The 16,496-nt window shown below is 42.9% G+C and overlaps 1 long non-coding RNA gene across 1 annotated transcript; it reads left to right on the top strand.

Moving 5' to 3' along the window:
• Window positions 1-2,217: 2,217 nt before the first annotated feature.
• LOC308305556 lies at window positions 2,218-4,037 on the top strand. The gene is made up of 4 exons (XR_013963120.1): window positions 2,218-2,277; window positions 2,468-2,545; window positions 3,288-3,364; window positions 3,898-4,037. It is a non-coding gene; the product is annotated as an uncharacterized lncRNA (long non-coding RNA).
• Window positions 4,038-16,496: the final 12,459 nt, after the last annotated feature.

The following is a 16,496-nucleotide window of genomic DNA, read 5'->3' on the forward strand; positions in this document are numbered from 1 at the left end:
GCTTCACTATTGAGTCTGTGTTGTTGACTGTTTGTTTTAAGGGTAGCTCCTTTCGGAACCTCTCACTCCGCTGCTAGGCAGCTACGAGATGAGGTTCCTGCTCATAACATGCCCAAAGGTATCCAAAAATAAATGGTATACCCGTCTCTTGCATGTCTACTTTTTTAGCGGCGGAGGTAATCCAATCGATTTGTTGAAACAATACTTTAAACATGCTCATTTTGTCAGCCAGCTCCATGTTTTTCCAGTGAAATGTTGCGGAAGCAGTCGCGTGACTCACCATTAATCTGTGTTGCAGCCACCAAGCGGTTGGAGCGATAAATGGCCAAAGGCTGACAAAAAACACATTATTATTATTATTATTATTATTTTTGGTTTAGTTAGGTCGTCCGAGTCTGCGACCTTCAGGGTCGCCACAACGGCCAAATCAAGTTGGGCTCTCTCAAGTTGCTTTAAGTAGGATGTGAGGGATCTAACTAGAGGTTTGTCATGATTCTAAATCCATTGCAAAGTATTTGTTCTGTCTTGGCCACAGAGCCGTCTGGCAGAAATGCGAGGCCCTGAGCGAAAAAAATAAAAAAAGCCTAGCGCGAGGCCCTCCAGGTGCGAGGCCCTGTGTGACCGCACCGTTCGCTCTACCCTAGAATCGGCCCTGCTTTGCCATATGCTTCATATGGGCATTGCCAAATATAAGCTTAATGTTGATGACATCAGGGATCTTCATGATTGCCAGAACAGGCTGTCTTGGTCGTCCTTAACAGTAATTTTTAACTTAGATATGCTAGTGGTCCAGAGCTCAAAAACTATTGAGAACCACTGATCTATTCCTTTCCCATGGTTTCCCTTTTGAGTTTAATATGGATGGTTAAGAGAACAGCATGTTAAATGATTCATTGCAACACAGCAGACACGCATGATTTAATGAATGGGCACATCTCCTAATAATGGTGACACAATCCAGTTTGGTTTCCTTTGAAATTCAAACTGCCTTTTCTGTGGAAGTTCTTGACATCTGACTTCTCAGTAACTGACAACGTTGATATGTTTTCTATAGATCAGTGGTTTTCAACCAGTGGTCCAGGGACCACCAGTGGTCCTTGAGGGGGTTCCAGCAGCCAAATGATGGAGTTGGTAACCAAACGGATCCTTGCGTTTATCTTTAACTCTTGAGAGCGTAAAATTACGGATCCATTTGGTTTCATTGAGAGTGTAAAATTACGGGTCCATTTGGTTTCATTTTACTGCTCAATAGTTACAATATTGTTAAACATATGCATTACTTAATTAAAGAATTGTTATTTTGATCAACATTTGCCTGTTATCTCAATACCAACAACAACACAGCATGAAATTGTTGTTGTTGAAAATCATAGTTTGAGAGGCAAAATCTCATTTTATCTTATATGTATCTTTTATTCAGACATTGATACCAGCTACATTTCATTGTATCTTATATGTATCTTTTATTCAGAAATTGATAACAGCAAAATTTCATTTTATTTTATCAGAGAGAAAAAAAAAAGTTTGAATGCATTGGCTGCCAATGGTTGGTGTTGCAACACTAGTTTCATCATCAAAAGCAAAATAGAGTTGCAATTTGCGGTTAGAGAGGTCCAACCCTCTTCTCCTCCCACATACTGTACCTACAGAACAGGATGCAGGATGCTATAAAAACACAGGAGCATCTCTGCTTTTCTCATCAGCATCTGAACTCAACCAGATCATTTCACTATCCAAGATCAACCAGATCACTTCACTTCACAGCACAGATCAACAACCAGACATCACTGGTAAGGCTGGAACTCAAAGACTCATTTTTAGCTAATCTGGCAAACCGCTGGACTAATAATAAGTACATTTCTCGTGCATGTGGGAACTATATTTGATTATTTGACCTGTGTCTACCTCTGCATTTTCCCCCCTTTCCTGAAAACTACAAACAAAAAGAATAATAAAATAATAATTTTATGCACTTTACAAATGCAGGGAATTGATTAAGAAGCCTTATTTTCTCATACATTTTCTGTATTTTTGCAGAAACAATGAGCAATCAAGGTGGATTCAGTAAGTAAAGTTCTACTCACCCTCAAGATGATTGTATGTGATATGGTATAGAAATTGTAATTGATAATGCACAATTATTCTCACTCAACCATCTAATTCTCTATCTCCTTCATCCCTAACACCAACACTGTTACCTCCATATCTTTCATCCAGAAATAGACAACTGCGGTGGCAGTGTCGGTGGTGCCAATATCATTGGTGGCAGTGTCAGTGGTAATTACATTTTTCTCAAAGGATTTTTGTTTTTACATTGTGGATTATCTAGTGTTTTCAGTAACAATCCTAGTTTACAGAAGTTCTCAAAACGATTTTAAGTAGAAAAACAAAACATAAAATAACCTCTATGGTATTATATCTTTTAGAAAAACAAAGTGAGTAACTATATTTTGGTCATTTTAAACAGGTAATGTCGGTGGTGGAAGTGTCACTCATGGCTCTGTCTGTGGTGGCACTACTGGCGGCGTAAGCATCACAAACGAAAGTAAGTAGAAGAATCACCTCTGACCTCTCTGCCATGTCGTCAGCTCAATTATGCACTGGGGTTAATTACCACCAAATAGCATGGAGCCAAGTGGACCGTGTGTCTCTAACTCTGAGAGAGTACACATGGAACCAAATGGACCCTTACAGGTCTGTAACTCTGAGAGAGTACAAATGGAACCAAATTGACCCCTGTGTCTGTAACTCTGAGAGTGTACAAATGGAACCAAAATGGACTCTTAAGATATGTTTTTGTCAAACACTGCTGATTTGTAGATTAGGGTTCCAGAGATTTAAAAGAAAGAAGAAAAAAAAAACATATAAAAACATATAAAAAACAAATGTGGGTCCGTAGCTAAATGCACATCAAGCTGGATATCCTTGAAATTACAAGGTTTAGAAAATCCCTGCATTAAAATCACTGCATTATGGCCCAAAATAAATATCTGTTTGAGCGATATATATCGGCCATTATTTGATGTTTAGACACCGGTATTTTTGCTATTAATTATGAAGTAGATTTCTCCAGAGTTCGAACTTGTGCATGTGTGCGTGCGTGCATGTGTGCATGTTACTGTATAACTCAATTCAATTAATGATATCTAATGCAACTTTTAAATGCTCAGATATATTTGCTCACACATTTTATATTTTTCCTTTCTCGCTCTTAATATTTCACAATCTTCTTTATCTTCTTACCCACTATGATGTCCTTTCCCACTATCTCCTCTCACTCATTTTAGAAGGCAACAAGGACCCCTGTTGCAAGGTGAAGCCGCCGAAGCATTGCTAGCGGAACTAAACAAATGGAAGTTTCTATGTAAGTTCAACGGAGCGACTGAGCAAACTGTCCTTCATTACATCCATAACCTCATTGGTCCTGCTCCAATCAGACCAGCTAAGCTGATTGGACAGAGTCCCTTTAAAAGGACTCCTCCTTCTTCCTTGATATGAAAATGTTGTTTCATGAATATTGTGAAAAAAAAAAAGATTTATGAAATTATTACGATAATCGAAATATCCCCAACGTCTTTTATCCTGGGGCGGAACATTTGCCAAAATATTGCAGATCTAAAAGCTCAAAACTTTTCGCAACGTTACACGTTGTGAGCTTGTAGATCGGCTATTTTTTGACAAAGAGATTTGGTAGAGTGAAAACAAGATTGTATCAAGTACAGTACGTTCTTAACAGGTCGGTTTTACCAATTATAGAGGCTTTAAGTGGTAGCAAATATGCAGCTCGGCAAATGAACTGAGAATTGATTTCAGGGCATGACGGATAATTTCATGATAAATTGAAATCTCCACGGTACGATTATTGTGAAATAATAACGATCCATGCTCTCTGTCCAGGTCAGCCACCATGCACTTCCCCAACACCGCCCAAGCAGCAGCACCACCAGGTTGGCCCTGTCTATCTACGGGGGGCTCCTGAAGAGCTCCTGCCTTCAGCAGGCAGGATCTGATCTGATTCTTCTCCTGGGAAGGGGCCCGCTGTGCCAAAGTGTTCAAATGTATTCTTAATTAAATACTACTGCATTCATGTCTTCATCTGTTTAATCATTAAAAATCATTTAATTCATGTGGTGTGTCGATGTCTCTTTTAAGTTGAACGCAATGTCACTCACTCTGCGGCCGAGTCTCAACCGTCAATAAATGAAATGCTGTCCTATTCTGTCAAGGTACTCAACTTTAGACTTTAGATAATGTTGATTGAAATCTAAAGCACTACCTTTATCTCTTATCATTAATTAAGATCATACAATGCATTGTTTATTTTCCAATAAGCTATGCTTTATCAAGTCAGTTCATGTTGTGTTTTACTTTAGAACAGAGAGTGACGTCCTGTCCATGTTGGTCTCTGTTTACACCATCATCTTTGTGACAGGTGAACAGGAGACATAATAAAAGTGGTGAGCTGTGAGGAACTAAGTTTAAGTTTGTGTTTATTAAATAATCTCCATTTGAGAGACATGAATGAGCATATAGCCTTCCTGGACTCATGAACAAAGCAAATACAATACACACGTACAACATAAAATACTAATTAAATTAAAAATGAATACCAAAAGACAAATCAAAATTTTGAATCAAATCCAACAGTCCAGTAAAATTAAACAAATACACATGACGTAACGGTTACTTGAAGTTGAAATCGGGTAGCGTTACACACTACAGGATAATCGCACACTACACGATTCTATCCAGATTGAGTCGGCGCGAACACAGCAATAATAAATAATATAATGAATACAAAATGTCACAGGGGCTGCCCTTCTGAGAGCTAAGCCTTGCAATGCACGCACGCACGCACACACACACACACACACACACACACACACACACACACACACACACACACACACACACACACACACACACACACACACACACACACACACACAGCCTCCCCCCCTCAGTTCACATGGGTGTGATTTGTTTTTCTGGCTTTGTGGCACTTTTGGACTGTGATATTACATCAATACAGTGTTGATTGTATTCATATGTATGTGACTGAGTCAATCTTTTATATTGTAATATTATTCTGTGTATACTATGTGTATAGTCTACATTTGGATGGTGAATAATTGTTGATAGTTGGACATGTGTAGTGTATCTCTGGTCTTTTGCCGCCATCTATTGGAAATGTCATAACATTGTCCCAGTCCAGTGATTTCTTCATCAGTGCCACACAAGGGTCCACACGCATCTCTATTACTTCACCTGTTGCTTGCATATTGATTTTATTGTAGGATATTGATTATTTTCTATTTCTGTGCTATTTCTTTTACTTATTATTATTATTATTATTATTACCCCTATCGTTAAATCGGTCCACGAAGCCGAGGTCCTAGGGCTGGTGTACACGACAAATTTCCAAACCCCGCTGTGTGTTCCCTGGGGGCGTGAAAAATAAGGGGGTGGGCTCTACATGTCCTCTGGGACCCCATCTACGTATGGACACCACTTGTTCGCCCATCCGTCTTACGGATGCTTTTTTATTCCATTTTATTTGTTTTAGGGTCCTATCTTGCAGTTCAAGCCTATTTCCACAGGGTGGCAGGCTACTTTCCCAACCTACTGGAGGTGAACATGCAGGGGCGTCAATTGGGTATGGCAAGCTATGGCAGCTGCTATACCTTGGCTACAGGGGGGAAATAATTAAATGTACTTTTCATCGTGCCTGTTGCTAAGGTATGGCAACATGATTGGTGTCTTGCAAGACACCAGTCATGTTGCCATACCTTAGCCTTTCCTGAACTGACGCCGCTGTGAACATGTGTACACAGCCAGCATATTACTCAATGCCAAACTTTGCACACACACTCCTTGCCTGCCAATCCACAACCTCCACCCCTCCAGGGACCCCCAGGGCTTATCTCCCGATTAGGACACTTTCCAGCATAGTGACATGCAGAACAAACTGTCCATATAGTATGGTTTACATAAAAGTCAGTTGTCTTTCACACACACACACACACACACACACACACACACACACACACACACACACACACACACATATATATATATATACACATATATATATATATATATATATATATATATATATATATATATATATATATATATTTCATTTATTTATTTCATAAATATTTTTCATCACAATTGGGTTTGTGGGGAGCCATCCCTGCTTCAAGCTGTCACAGCACGGCACCAACACTTCAAACTAGTTAAAAAACCCAATACAGCAGATCTACAAGCACCTCACAGATCTACAAGCACCTCGCACATGCCAGGGACAGAGTAGGTTGGCCTGCATAAGCCTTGCTGTCAACACACTATACTACACCACTCAGGCCACCAAGCCAGGTGTGGTCAATTAGTGCCTTCTTTTGATCAGTGGCTTCTGCTTGATGAGTGGCACCAGTCTGTCTTTGTTCCCTGGTCAGTCAAGTTCACTGGGAGAGAATGTTTCAGATCAGTGCAAGTGTATTTGTTTTCCATTTGGACTTACTGTGTTTTGTTGGTACAGTATGCGTGCGACTAACTAATATTTCTGATAATTCCAATTTGTTTGTTGTTTAATTAGCCGGATTGTGAATGCCCTGCATTTTTCTTTCATCTTTAGAACCACACGTGTGTAACAAAACAGAGTGGTGATCATTTGGTGTGGGTGAAGAGAAGAAAAACATTTCATTAAAGGAGTAGTTCACCCCCAAAGTGACTTTTTTTCTATTGAACTCAAGTCTCCATGGCGTGAGTAATACATTGAAAAAATAAGTCATTTTGGGGGTGAACTACTCCTTGAATGTCAGTTTTGTGGTGTTTTGACTGGACACCCTGAACATATTGCCAGATAGATAGACAGACAGACAGACAGACAGACAGACAGACAGACAGACAGACAGACAGACAGACAGAGAATTGTAGGCCTTGCATTTATTTGACTTGGTTCCAACAGATGGCGAAAATAGCTAATCTTCAAGCTCACAATGCCTCACTGTTTGGACAAAGAGTTGAGGCGTTACATTTTGTAAAACACGGCCTTGTGAAAATAGCAGATCTACATGCTCACAACACCTCACAACGCAGGGCGGCGTGAGCATGTAGATCTGATATTTTCACAATTTCTGCCCCTAATATTTAATTTATCATTTTAAAAGTATTAAAAAGTCCTTAAATTGTCTCTTTAGAAATGTGCAGATAGCCTCTGTATACTGTTGAGTGGAAAAACAATGTTTCACATTAAGCTAAACATTTGGGACCACCCAAGATCATTTGGAGACCCCTCTAGGGGTCCCATAGTTGAACCACTGACTTATAAGGGGAGTATGGAGACCCCTCTAGGGGTCCCATAGTTGAACCACTGACTTATAAGGGGAGTATATGAGGCTGGATCCGTCTGGAACACTGCACTAGGCTCTCGCCAGCTCTGTAGCTCTCCACACTTGAACAGTTGTGTCCTTAAATTCAATTATAATAATTAACCCCTGTATATACGGGCAATAGTTTTACATGACTTTGTGTACACAGCCAATAGTTTTACATGAACATGTCTAGGCTTTAGTACTGTACTGCCTCGTATAGCCCAACAGAGCCCAGCACAGAACAGCACAGCCCACCAGAGCCCAATACAGCCCCCCAGAGCCCAACAGAGTCCAGCAAACCTAAGTCCAGCCCAGCCGAGTAGGAGTATAGACCGGGGAAAGGGGGTAGTTAGATGACTCCACCAGGCCATTACTGTCCAGATCTGGCTTGAATAGGCCAGACTAGGGTAGACAGGACTGCACCAGACAACACCAGGCTGCTCCAGCCTGGTGGGACACTCAGAGACTTTGTAAACGCCTGTGTACATTTCCCATAGATTCTATGGGACTTGAACACTTGCTCCTGCCCTTCGTGTACACAATCTGTGCCGTGTCCCCTCAGAGGGACATTGTGGGCCCCCCGACCTCACTTTGAGAACCGGCCATGGACCACTTGATAAGCCCACAGTGTCCCTCTGAGGGTCCCCCGACCTCACTTTGAGAACCGACCATGGACCACTTGATAAGCCCACAGTGTCCCTCTGAGGGTTCATGTAAAACTACTGGTGACTTTGTACACGCCTGTGTACATTTCCCATAGATTCTATGGGACTTGAACACTTGCTCCTGCCCTTCGTGTACACGGTCTGTGCCGTGTCCCCTCAGAGGGACACTGTGGGCCCCCGACCTCACTTTGAGAACCGACCATGGACCACTTGATAAGCCCACAGTGTCCCTCTGAGGGTCCCCCGACCTCACTTTGAGGACCGACCATGGACCACTTGATAAGCCCACAGTGTCCCTCTGAGGGTCCCCGACCTCACTTTGAGAACCGACCATGGACCACTTGATAAGCCCACAGTGTCCCTCTGAGGGTTCATGTAAAACTACTGGTGACTTTGTACATGCCTGTGTACATTTCCCATAGATTCTATGGGACTTGAACACTTGCTCCTGCCCTTCGTGTACACGGTCTGTGCCGTGTCCCCTCAGAGGGACACTGTGGGCCCCCCGACCTCACTTTGAGAACCGGCCATGGACCACTTGATAAGCCCACAGTGTCCCTCTGAGGGTTCATGTAAAACTTAAAACTAATGCCCGTGTACACAGTGGTTAATCGCATGTGCAAGGATCTACAGAGCTGGCTGGAGCAGCCTGGTGGAGTCTGGTGCAGTCCTGTCTACCCTGGTCTGGCCTATTCAAGCCAGATCTGGACAGTAATGGCCTGGTGGAGTCATCTAACTACCCCCTTTCCCCGGTCTATACTCCTACTCGGCAGGACTGGGCTGGACTTAGGTTTGCTGGACTCTGTTGGGCTCTGGGGGGCTGTATTGGGCTCTGGTGGGCTGTGCTGTTCTGTGCTGGGCTCTGTTGGGCTATACGAGGCAGTACAGTACTAAAGCCTAGACATGTTCATGTAAAACTATTGGCCGTGTACACAAAGTCATGTAAAACTATTGCCTGTGTACACAGTGGCTTTTTCCTTGACCTTTCGAGTTAGGAGTGTCGTAGAGACACGAGACCGGGTTTGTTGGATTCAGCGTCAAAAAGTAAGTCGGAATAAGTGTCTTTTATCCGAAAGAATGTGTAATCGTGTTGGTGGCGTGCAAATTTCGTGTCTTTTTCGCAATCATAAAGGGTTCAAAGTGTCGGAGAGACACGAAACCCATTCCATCGGATCAGGCATCCTTCAAATATGAAAAGTGTTTCCTGCGTAAAACAAACAGATTTTTTTAGATTTTTTTATTGATTTTAAGGACAAAAATCCGGGTTTCGGTGTCTTTTTCGCAATCGTAAAGGGTCATGAGAACCTAAGTCCAGCCCAGCCGAGTAGGAGTATAGACCGGGGAAAGGAGGTAGTTAGATGACTCCACCAGGCCATTACTGTCCAGATCTGGCTTGAATAGGCCAGACTAGGGTAGACAGGACTGCACCAGACAACACCAGGCTGCTCCAGCCTGGTGGGACACTCAGAGACTTTGTAAACGCCTGTGTACATTTCCCATAGATTCTATGGGACTTGAACACTTGCTCCTGCCCTTCGTGTACACAATCTGTGCCGTGTCCCCTCAGAGGGACATTGTGGGCCCCCCGACCTCACTTTGAGAACCGGCCATGGACCAGATCGGGCATGCTTCAAATATGAAACGTGTGTCCTGCCTGAAACAAAACATATTTTTTTGATTTTTTTATTCATTTTAAGGACAAAGGGCCTGTTTTGACGCCTAAAACGACCCTTTTCCTTGACCTTTCGAGTTAGGAGTGCCGTGTACACAGGATCTACAGAGCTGGCTGGAGCATGGAGCAGCCTGGTGGAGTCTGGTGCAGTCATCTAACTACCCCCCTTCCCTGGTCTATACTCCTATTGGGCAGGACTGGGCTGGACTTAGGTTTGCTGGAGTCTATTGGGCTCTGGTAGGCTGTATTGGGCTCTGGTGGGCCGTGTTGTGCTGTGATGGGCTCTGTTGGGCTACACGAGACAGTACAGTACTAAAGCCTGAACATGTTCATGTAAAACTATTGGCTGTGTACACAAAGTCATGTGAAACTATTGCCCGTATATACAGGGTTAATTATTATAATTGAATTTAAGGACACAACTGTTCAAGTGTGGAGAGCTACAGAGCTGGCGAGAGCCTAGTGCAGTGTTCCAGACGGATCCAGCCTCATATACTCCCCTTATAAGTCAGTGGTTCAACTATGGGACCCCTAGAGGGGTCTCCATACTCCCCTTATAAGTCAGTGGTTCAACTATGGGACCCCTAGAGGGGTCTCCAAATGATCTTGGGTGGTCCCAAATGTTTAGCTTAATGTGAAACATTGTTTTTTCCACTCAACAGTATACAGAGGCTATCTGCACATTTCTAAAGAGACAATTTAAGGACTTTTTAATACTTTTAAAATGATAAATTAAATATTAGGGGCAGAAATTGTGAAAATATCAGATCTACATGCTCACGCCGCCCTGCGTTGTGAGGTGTTGTGAGCATGTAGATCTGCTATTTTCACAAGGCCGTGTTTTACAAAATGTAACGCCTCAACTCTTTGTCCAAACAGTGAGGCATTGTGAGCTTGAAGATTAGCTATTTTCGCCATCTGTTGGAACCAAGTCAAATAAATGCAAGGCCTACAATTCTCTGTCTGTCTGTCTGTCTGTCTGTCTGTCTGTCTGTCTGTCTATCTGGCAATATCCTCAGGGTGTCCAGTCAAAACACCACAAAACTGACATTCAAGGAGTAGTTCACCCCCAAAATGACTTATTTTTTCAATGTATTACTCACGCCATGGAGACTTGATAGTAGGGCAGGAGAGAGGGGTCTACCAGCACCCCAATGACACTTTTTCGAAACCTGTTTTTTTTGGACCGTTATGATGTCTAGTTATGATTTCTGCTTGTTGCCGTCGCCAACTAATGTCCCCATGGGGTTCATTTTTAACCTTTTCTCACAACTATTCCAATCTGAACCATACAATGGTCATAACAGAAAATGCCATAACGCTTGATGTAAACAACCTACAGGGACAAATGAACACACTTTTCTATATGATTTTGACCCAGGGAATTCATTAAAGTGGTTATTTTTAACATTTATGCACATCTTGACCCTATTTCAGGACAGAAACGGTGAAAAATAACCCAAAAATGTTCAAAACACGTCTATACTTCTCTTTGTACAGATAAATTAAGGTGTATTCTTTTGATACCACAGGTTTTTTAGGACCCTTATGATGTCTAGTTATGATTTCTGCTTGTTGCCGTGGTCAACTAATGTCCCATGGGGTTCATTTTTAACCTTTTCTCACATATCCCCAATTAGTGTGGGGATTTAGGGGAGCAAATGCTAATTTCGTGCAATTTTGACTTAAAGCGCGAAATTTTGCACAGATGTAGCCCAGGGCTTGCTCTAATGATTTAGCTAGGGCGCCCGAGTCTGCGACCTTCGGGGTCGCCACAGCGGTCAAATCAAGTTGGGCTCCCATTGACTTTCTATACAGGAGGAAAATACCCAGAAAAACACTTTTTTTCTGGGTATTTAAGGAGGATCTGAGGGGTCTAACTAGGGGTTTGTCATGATGCTGAATCCATTGCAGGCATTTGTTTTGCACAAAAAACATTCAGTGGGCTAGAAATGGCCTTAGAAAACAATACACGTATGGGTGAGTATTCATGTTAGTCGGAGGCCTTAGGGTTTTTTTTTCTCGTGCTAATCAGTCTAAAAGTTCAAGATTTTGCACAGATGTAGCTCAGGGCATGCTCTAATGATTTAACTAGGGCGCCCGAGTCTGCGACATTCGGGGTTGCCACAGCGGCCAAATCAAGTTGGGCTCCCATCGGCTTAATGATGAAAAGTGATGAGTCATCACTTTTCAGAGTTGTGTGGGTGCTGTGGCGACCCCGAAGGTCGCAGACTCGGGCGCCCTAGCTAAATCATTAGAACATGCCCTGAGCTACATCTGTGCAAAATTTTGAACTTTTAGACTGATTAGCACAAGAAAAAAAAACCCTAAGGCCTCCGACTAACATGAATACTCACCCATACGTGTATTGTTTTCTGAGGCCATTTCTAGCCCACAGAATGTTTTTTGTGCAAAACAAATGCCTGCAATGGATTCAGCATCATGACAAACCCCTAGTTAGACCCCTCAGATCCTCCTTAAATACCCAGAAAAAAATCCTTTTTTGGGTATTTTCCTCCTGTATAGAAAGTCAATGGAAGCCCAACTTGATTTGACCGCTGTGGCGACCCCGAAGGTCGCAGACTCGGGCGCCCTAGCTAAATCATTAGAGCAAGCCCTGTGCTACATCTGTGCAAAATTTCGCGCTTTAAGTCAAAATTGCACGAAATTAGCATTTGCTCCCCTAAATCCCCACACTAATTGGGGATATGTGAGAAAAGGTTAAAAATGAACCCCATGGGACATTAGTTGACCACGGCAACAAGCAGAAATCATAACTAGACATCATAAGGGTCCTAAAAAACCTGTGGTATCAAAAGAATACACCTTAATTTATCTGTACAAAGAGAAGTATAGACGTGTTTTGAACACTTTGGGTTATTTTTCACCGTTTCTGTCCTGAAATAGGGTCAAGATGTGCATAAATGTTAAAAATAACCACTTTAATGAATTCCCTGGGTCAAAATCATATAGAAAAGTGTGTTCATTTGTCCCTGTAGGTTGTTTACATCAAGCGTTATGGCATTTTCTGTTATGACCATTGTATGGTTCAGATTGGGAATAGTTGTGAGAAAAGGTTAAAAATGAACCCCATGGGACATTAGTTGGCGACGGCAACAAGCAGAAATCATAACTAGACATCATAACGGTCCAAAGAAAACAGGTTTCGAAAAAGTGTCATTGGGGTGCTGGTAGACCCCTCTCTCCTGCCCTACTATGAGTTCAATAGAAAAAAAGTCACTTTGGGGGTGAACTACTCCTTTAATGAAATGTTTTTCTTCTCTTCACCCACACCAAATGATCACCACTCTGTTTTGTTACACACGTGTGGTTCTAAAGATGAAAGAAAAATGCAGGGCATTCACAATCCGGCTAATTAAACAACAAACAAATTGGAATTATCAGAAATATTAGTTAGTCGCACGCATACTGTACCAACAAAACACAGTAAGTCCAAATGGAAAACAAATACACTTGCACTGATCTGAAACATTCTCTCCCAGTGAACTTGACTGACCAGGGAACAAAGACAGACTGGTGCCACTCATCAAGCAGAAGCCACTGATCAGAAGAAGGCACTAATTGACCACACCTGGCTTGGTGGCCTGAGTGGTGTAGTATAGTGTGTTGACAGCAAGGCTTATACAGGCCAACCTACTCTGTCCCTGGCATGTGCGAGGTGCTTGTAGATCTGTGAGGTGCTTGTAGATCTGCTGTATTGGGTTTTTTAACTAGTTTGAAGTGTTGGTGCCATGCTGTGACAGCTTGAAGCAGGGATGGCTCCCCACAAACCCAATTGTGATGAAAAATATTTATGAAATAAATAAATGAAATATATATATATATATATATATATATGTATATATATATATATATATATATATATATATATATATATGTATATATATATATATATATGTGTGTGTGTGTGTGTGTGTGTGTGTGTGTGTGTGTGTGTGTGTGTGTGTGTGTGAAAGACAACTGACTTTTATGTAAACCATACTATATGGACAGTTTGTTCTGCATGTCACTATGCTGGAAAGTGTCCTAATCGGGAGATAAGCCCTGGGGGTCCCTGGAGGGGTGGGGGTTGTGGATTGGCAGGCAAGGAGTGTGTGTGCAAAGTTTGGCATTGAGTAATATGCTGGCTGTGTACACATGTTCACAGCTGCGTCAGTTCAGGAAAGGCTAAGGTATGGCAACATGACTGGTGTCTTGCAAGACACCAATCATGTTGCCATACCTTAGCAACAGGCACGATGAAAAGTACATTTAATTATTTCCCCCCTGTAGCCAAGGTATGGATAAGCCCACAGTGTCCCTCTGAGGGTCCCCCGACCTCACTTTGAGAACCACCACGGACCACTTGATAAGCCCACAGTGTCCCTCTGAGGGTCCCCTGACCTCACTTTGAGAACCGACCACGGACCACTTGATAAGCTCACAGTGTCCCTCTGAGGGTCCCCCGACCTCACTTTGAGAACCGACCATGGACCACTTGATAAGCCCACAGTGTCCCTCTGAGGGTCCCCCGACCTCACTTTGAGAACCACCACGGACCACTTGTTAAGCCCACAGTGTCCCTCTGAGGGTTCATGTAAAACTACTGGTCGTGGACACCACCTAGGGCCTGTGTACATATGGCTCTCTGCTGCCCCCCATTAAGAAACTATAGACGGCACAGACCGTGTACACGAAGGGCAGGAGCAAGTGGTCAAGTCCCATAGAATCTATGGGAAATGTACGAAGTCGTGTACAAAGTCACCGGTTGGTCCACGAGCCATAGTTTTTTCCATTGTAGCTCCCTACAGTGTACACGAATATGATTATTACCCTTATTATTTTTATTTTTATTGTTTTTACAAAATATCACAGTAGGCCTACATAAATACACACAGGGTTGCCAACACTCCTGAATTCGGCAGGACGACTCCTGCCATGCTCCTGAATTGTCAATTCTCCTGAATTTCTCCTGGATTTGCTATCAAACTCCAAAAAAATCACCAGAACACAGGAAATCTACTATGTTCAAAATGTCTTGGGGGAAGACCCCCAGACCCCCCTCTTAGGGAGTGTGGGAAGTACATGCAATCATACAGAGATATTCACTTACAGTATAGTGAATATTAGTGCAGATGGGCCCTACATTGCTGCAGTTAAATTAATTTCTGTACAAATCAGAATAAAGTTCAAAAGTTCTCTTCCCCTAGGGGAACATGTGACTGTGCTGAAAGTTGGGGTACCTGAAACCATATACAGGAAAAATAGAAATAATTTTAATTCTGACCTCATAGTAGCTTATGGTGGGTCAAACTAGGGGTTCTTCATGATTCTGAATTCATTATAAGCACGTTCTACCACTCTTTGATGGAAAACACTCTTCCCATTCATCACAAAACCTATTTTTTTTGTGCGTGTGTGAAAATATATATTTTTGTAAAATGCCACAGGAGTACCTCTGGAACGTTTTAACAGTAAGATGGGGCAGCTCATGATGTGCTGTGCTTGTTTGTAGGGCAGGGGTTTTCAACTGACTGTGAACCTGGGACGGTAACATGCATCCCAATGCATTATATCAGTTAATAACCATGTATGATAATAGTTATAAGAACTAAACCAGTAAGACTCCCTAATCGGGAGATAAGCGACCGTAGGTGGCTTATCTCCACAAATAGGGCAAAAATTTGTTTTTCCAAAATCTTCCTGATCCATGTTGATGACATGAGTGTAGACATGCTGTGTAGTGATATTCGTGATTTTAGGGCAAAAACTGTAGGAGCAGTGTCCAAAAATGTGTTTTAAAAATCGGCCTGAAGGTGGCGCTAGAATAGGGCCATGTGAGAAATGAGGGGTGGGGTGTCCGCGTTGCCTTGGCGGACGAATAGGTACCGGCCCCGGCTCTCCTGGACGCTCCTAGCCCGAGTTACGGCATTTTATGTGCGCTGCAGTGGCAGGGGGTCCTCCACTGGGGGCGCCACCACTTTTGCATCCGTTCTGGAGCACCAGGAGTCGGTGGTCCCCGGGAATTCCCCGTGAGCAGCCCCGTTGGGGTGGTCATTTGGTAATTTTTGCACATTTGGTCATTTTTTACATCTGGGGGTCCCCCTGGGGCTCCGGGGGTCCTTGGAGGTTGTAGTTTGGCAGGCAAGGAGTGTGTGTGTAAAATCTGGCATGGATCGGGTCAACGGGTGCGGAGATATAAGCAGGGAAAAAGTGTGACGTGTGACGTGTGAGCACATTTGGTCATTTTTTACATCTGGGGGTCCCCCAGGGACCTGGGGGTCCCTGGGGCTCCGGGGGTCCTTGGAGGTTGTAGTTTGGCAGTCAAGGAGTGTGTGTGCAAAATTTGGCATGGATGGGGGCAACGGTTGTGGAGATATGAGCAGGGCAAAAGTGTGACGGACTCACTGACTCACTCACTCACTCACTCACTCACTCACTCACAGACAGCCGGTGGAGGTTTTGGTAGTAAATGCGACCTACGGTCGCAAATACACACAACTCTTTATAAGACCAATTTCTCAACCAATTGCTCACAGATGACTGAAATATTATACTAGTGAGCAGAGCATTTTCTGAGTTTTTTTTATTTTTTGAATTTCTTAATCCAACCTGATGTACTGTTTTGTAACTTATATGAGTGAGCAGACACACCTTATTAAATGGGCACTACTAATAATGATAACTGAGGCAATCTGGTATCACTTCTCCTTCTTGAGATTCTAACGGCTTTAAGTTCTTGACCTCCTACTTCCCACTCCCAGTAAAAACTGCTGTCAGCTA

This window comes from Nannobrachium achirus, assembly GCF_963921795.1.
Source record: "Nannobrachium achirus genome assembly, chromosome: 20".
NCBI classification, from domain to species: Eukaryota; Metazoa; Chordata; class Actinopteri; order Myctophiformes; family Myctophidae; genus Nannobrachium; species Nannobrachium achirus.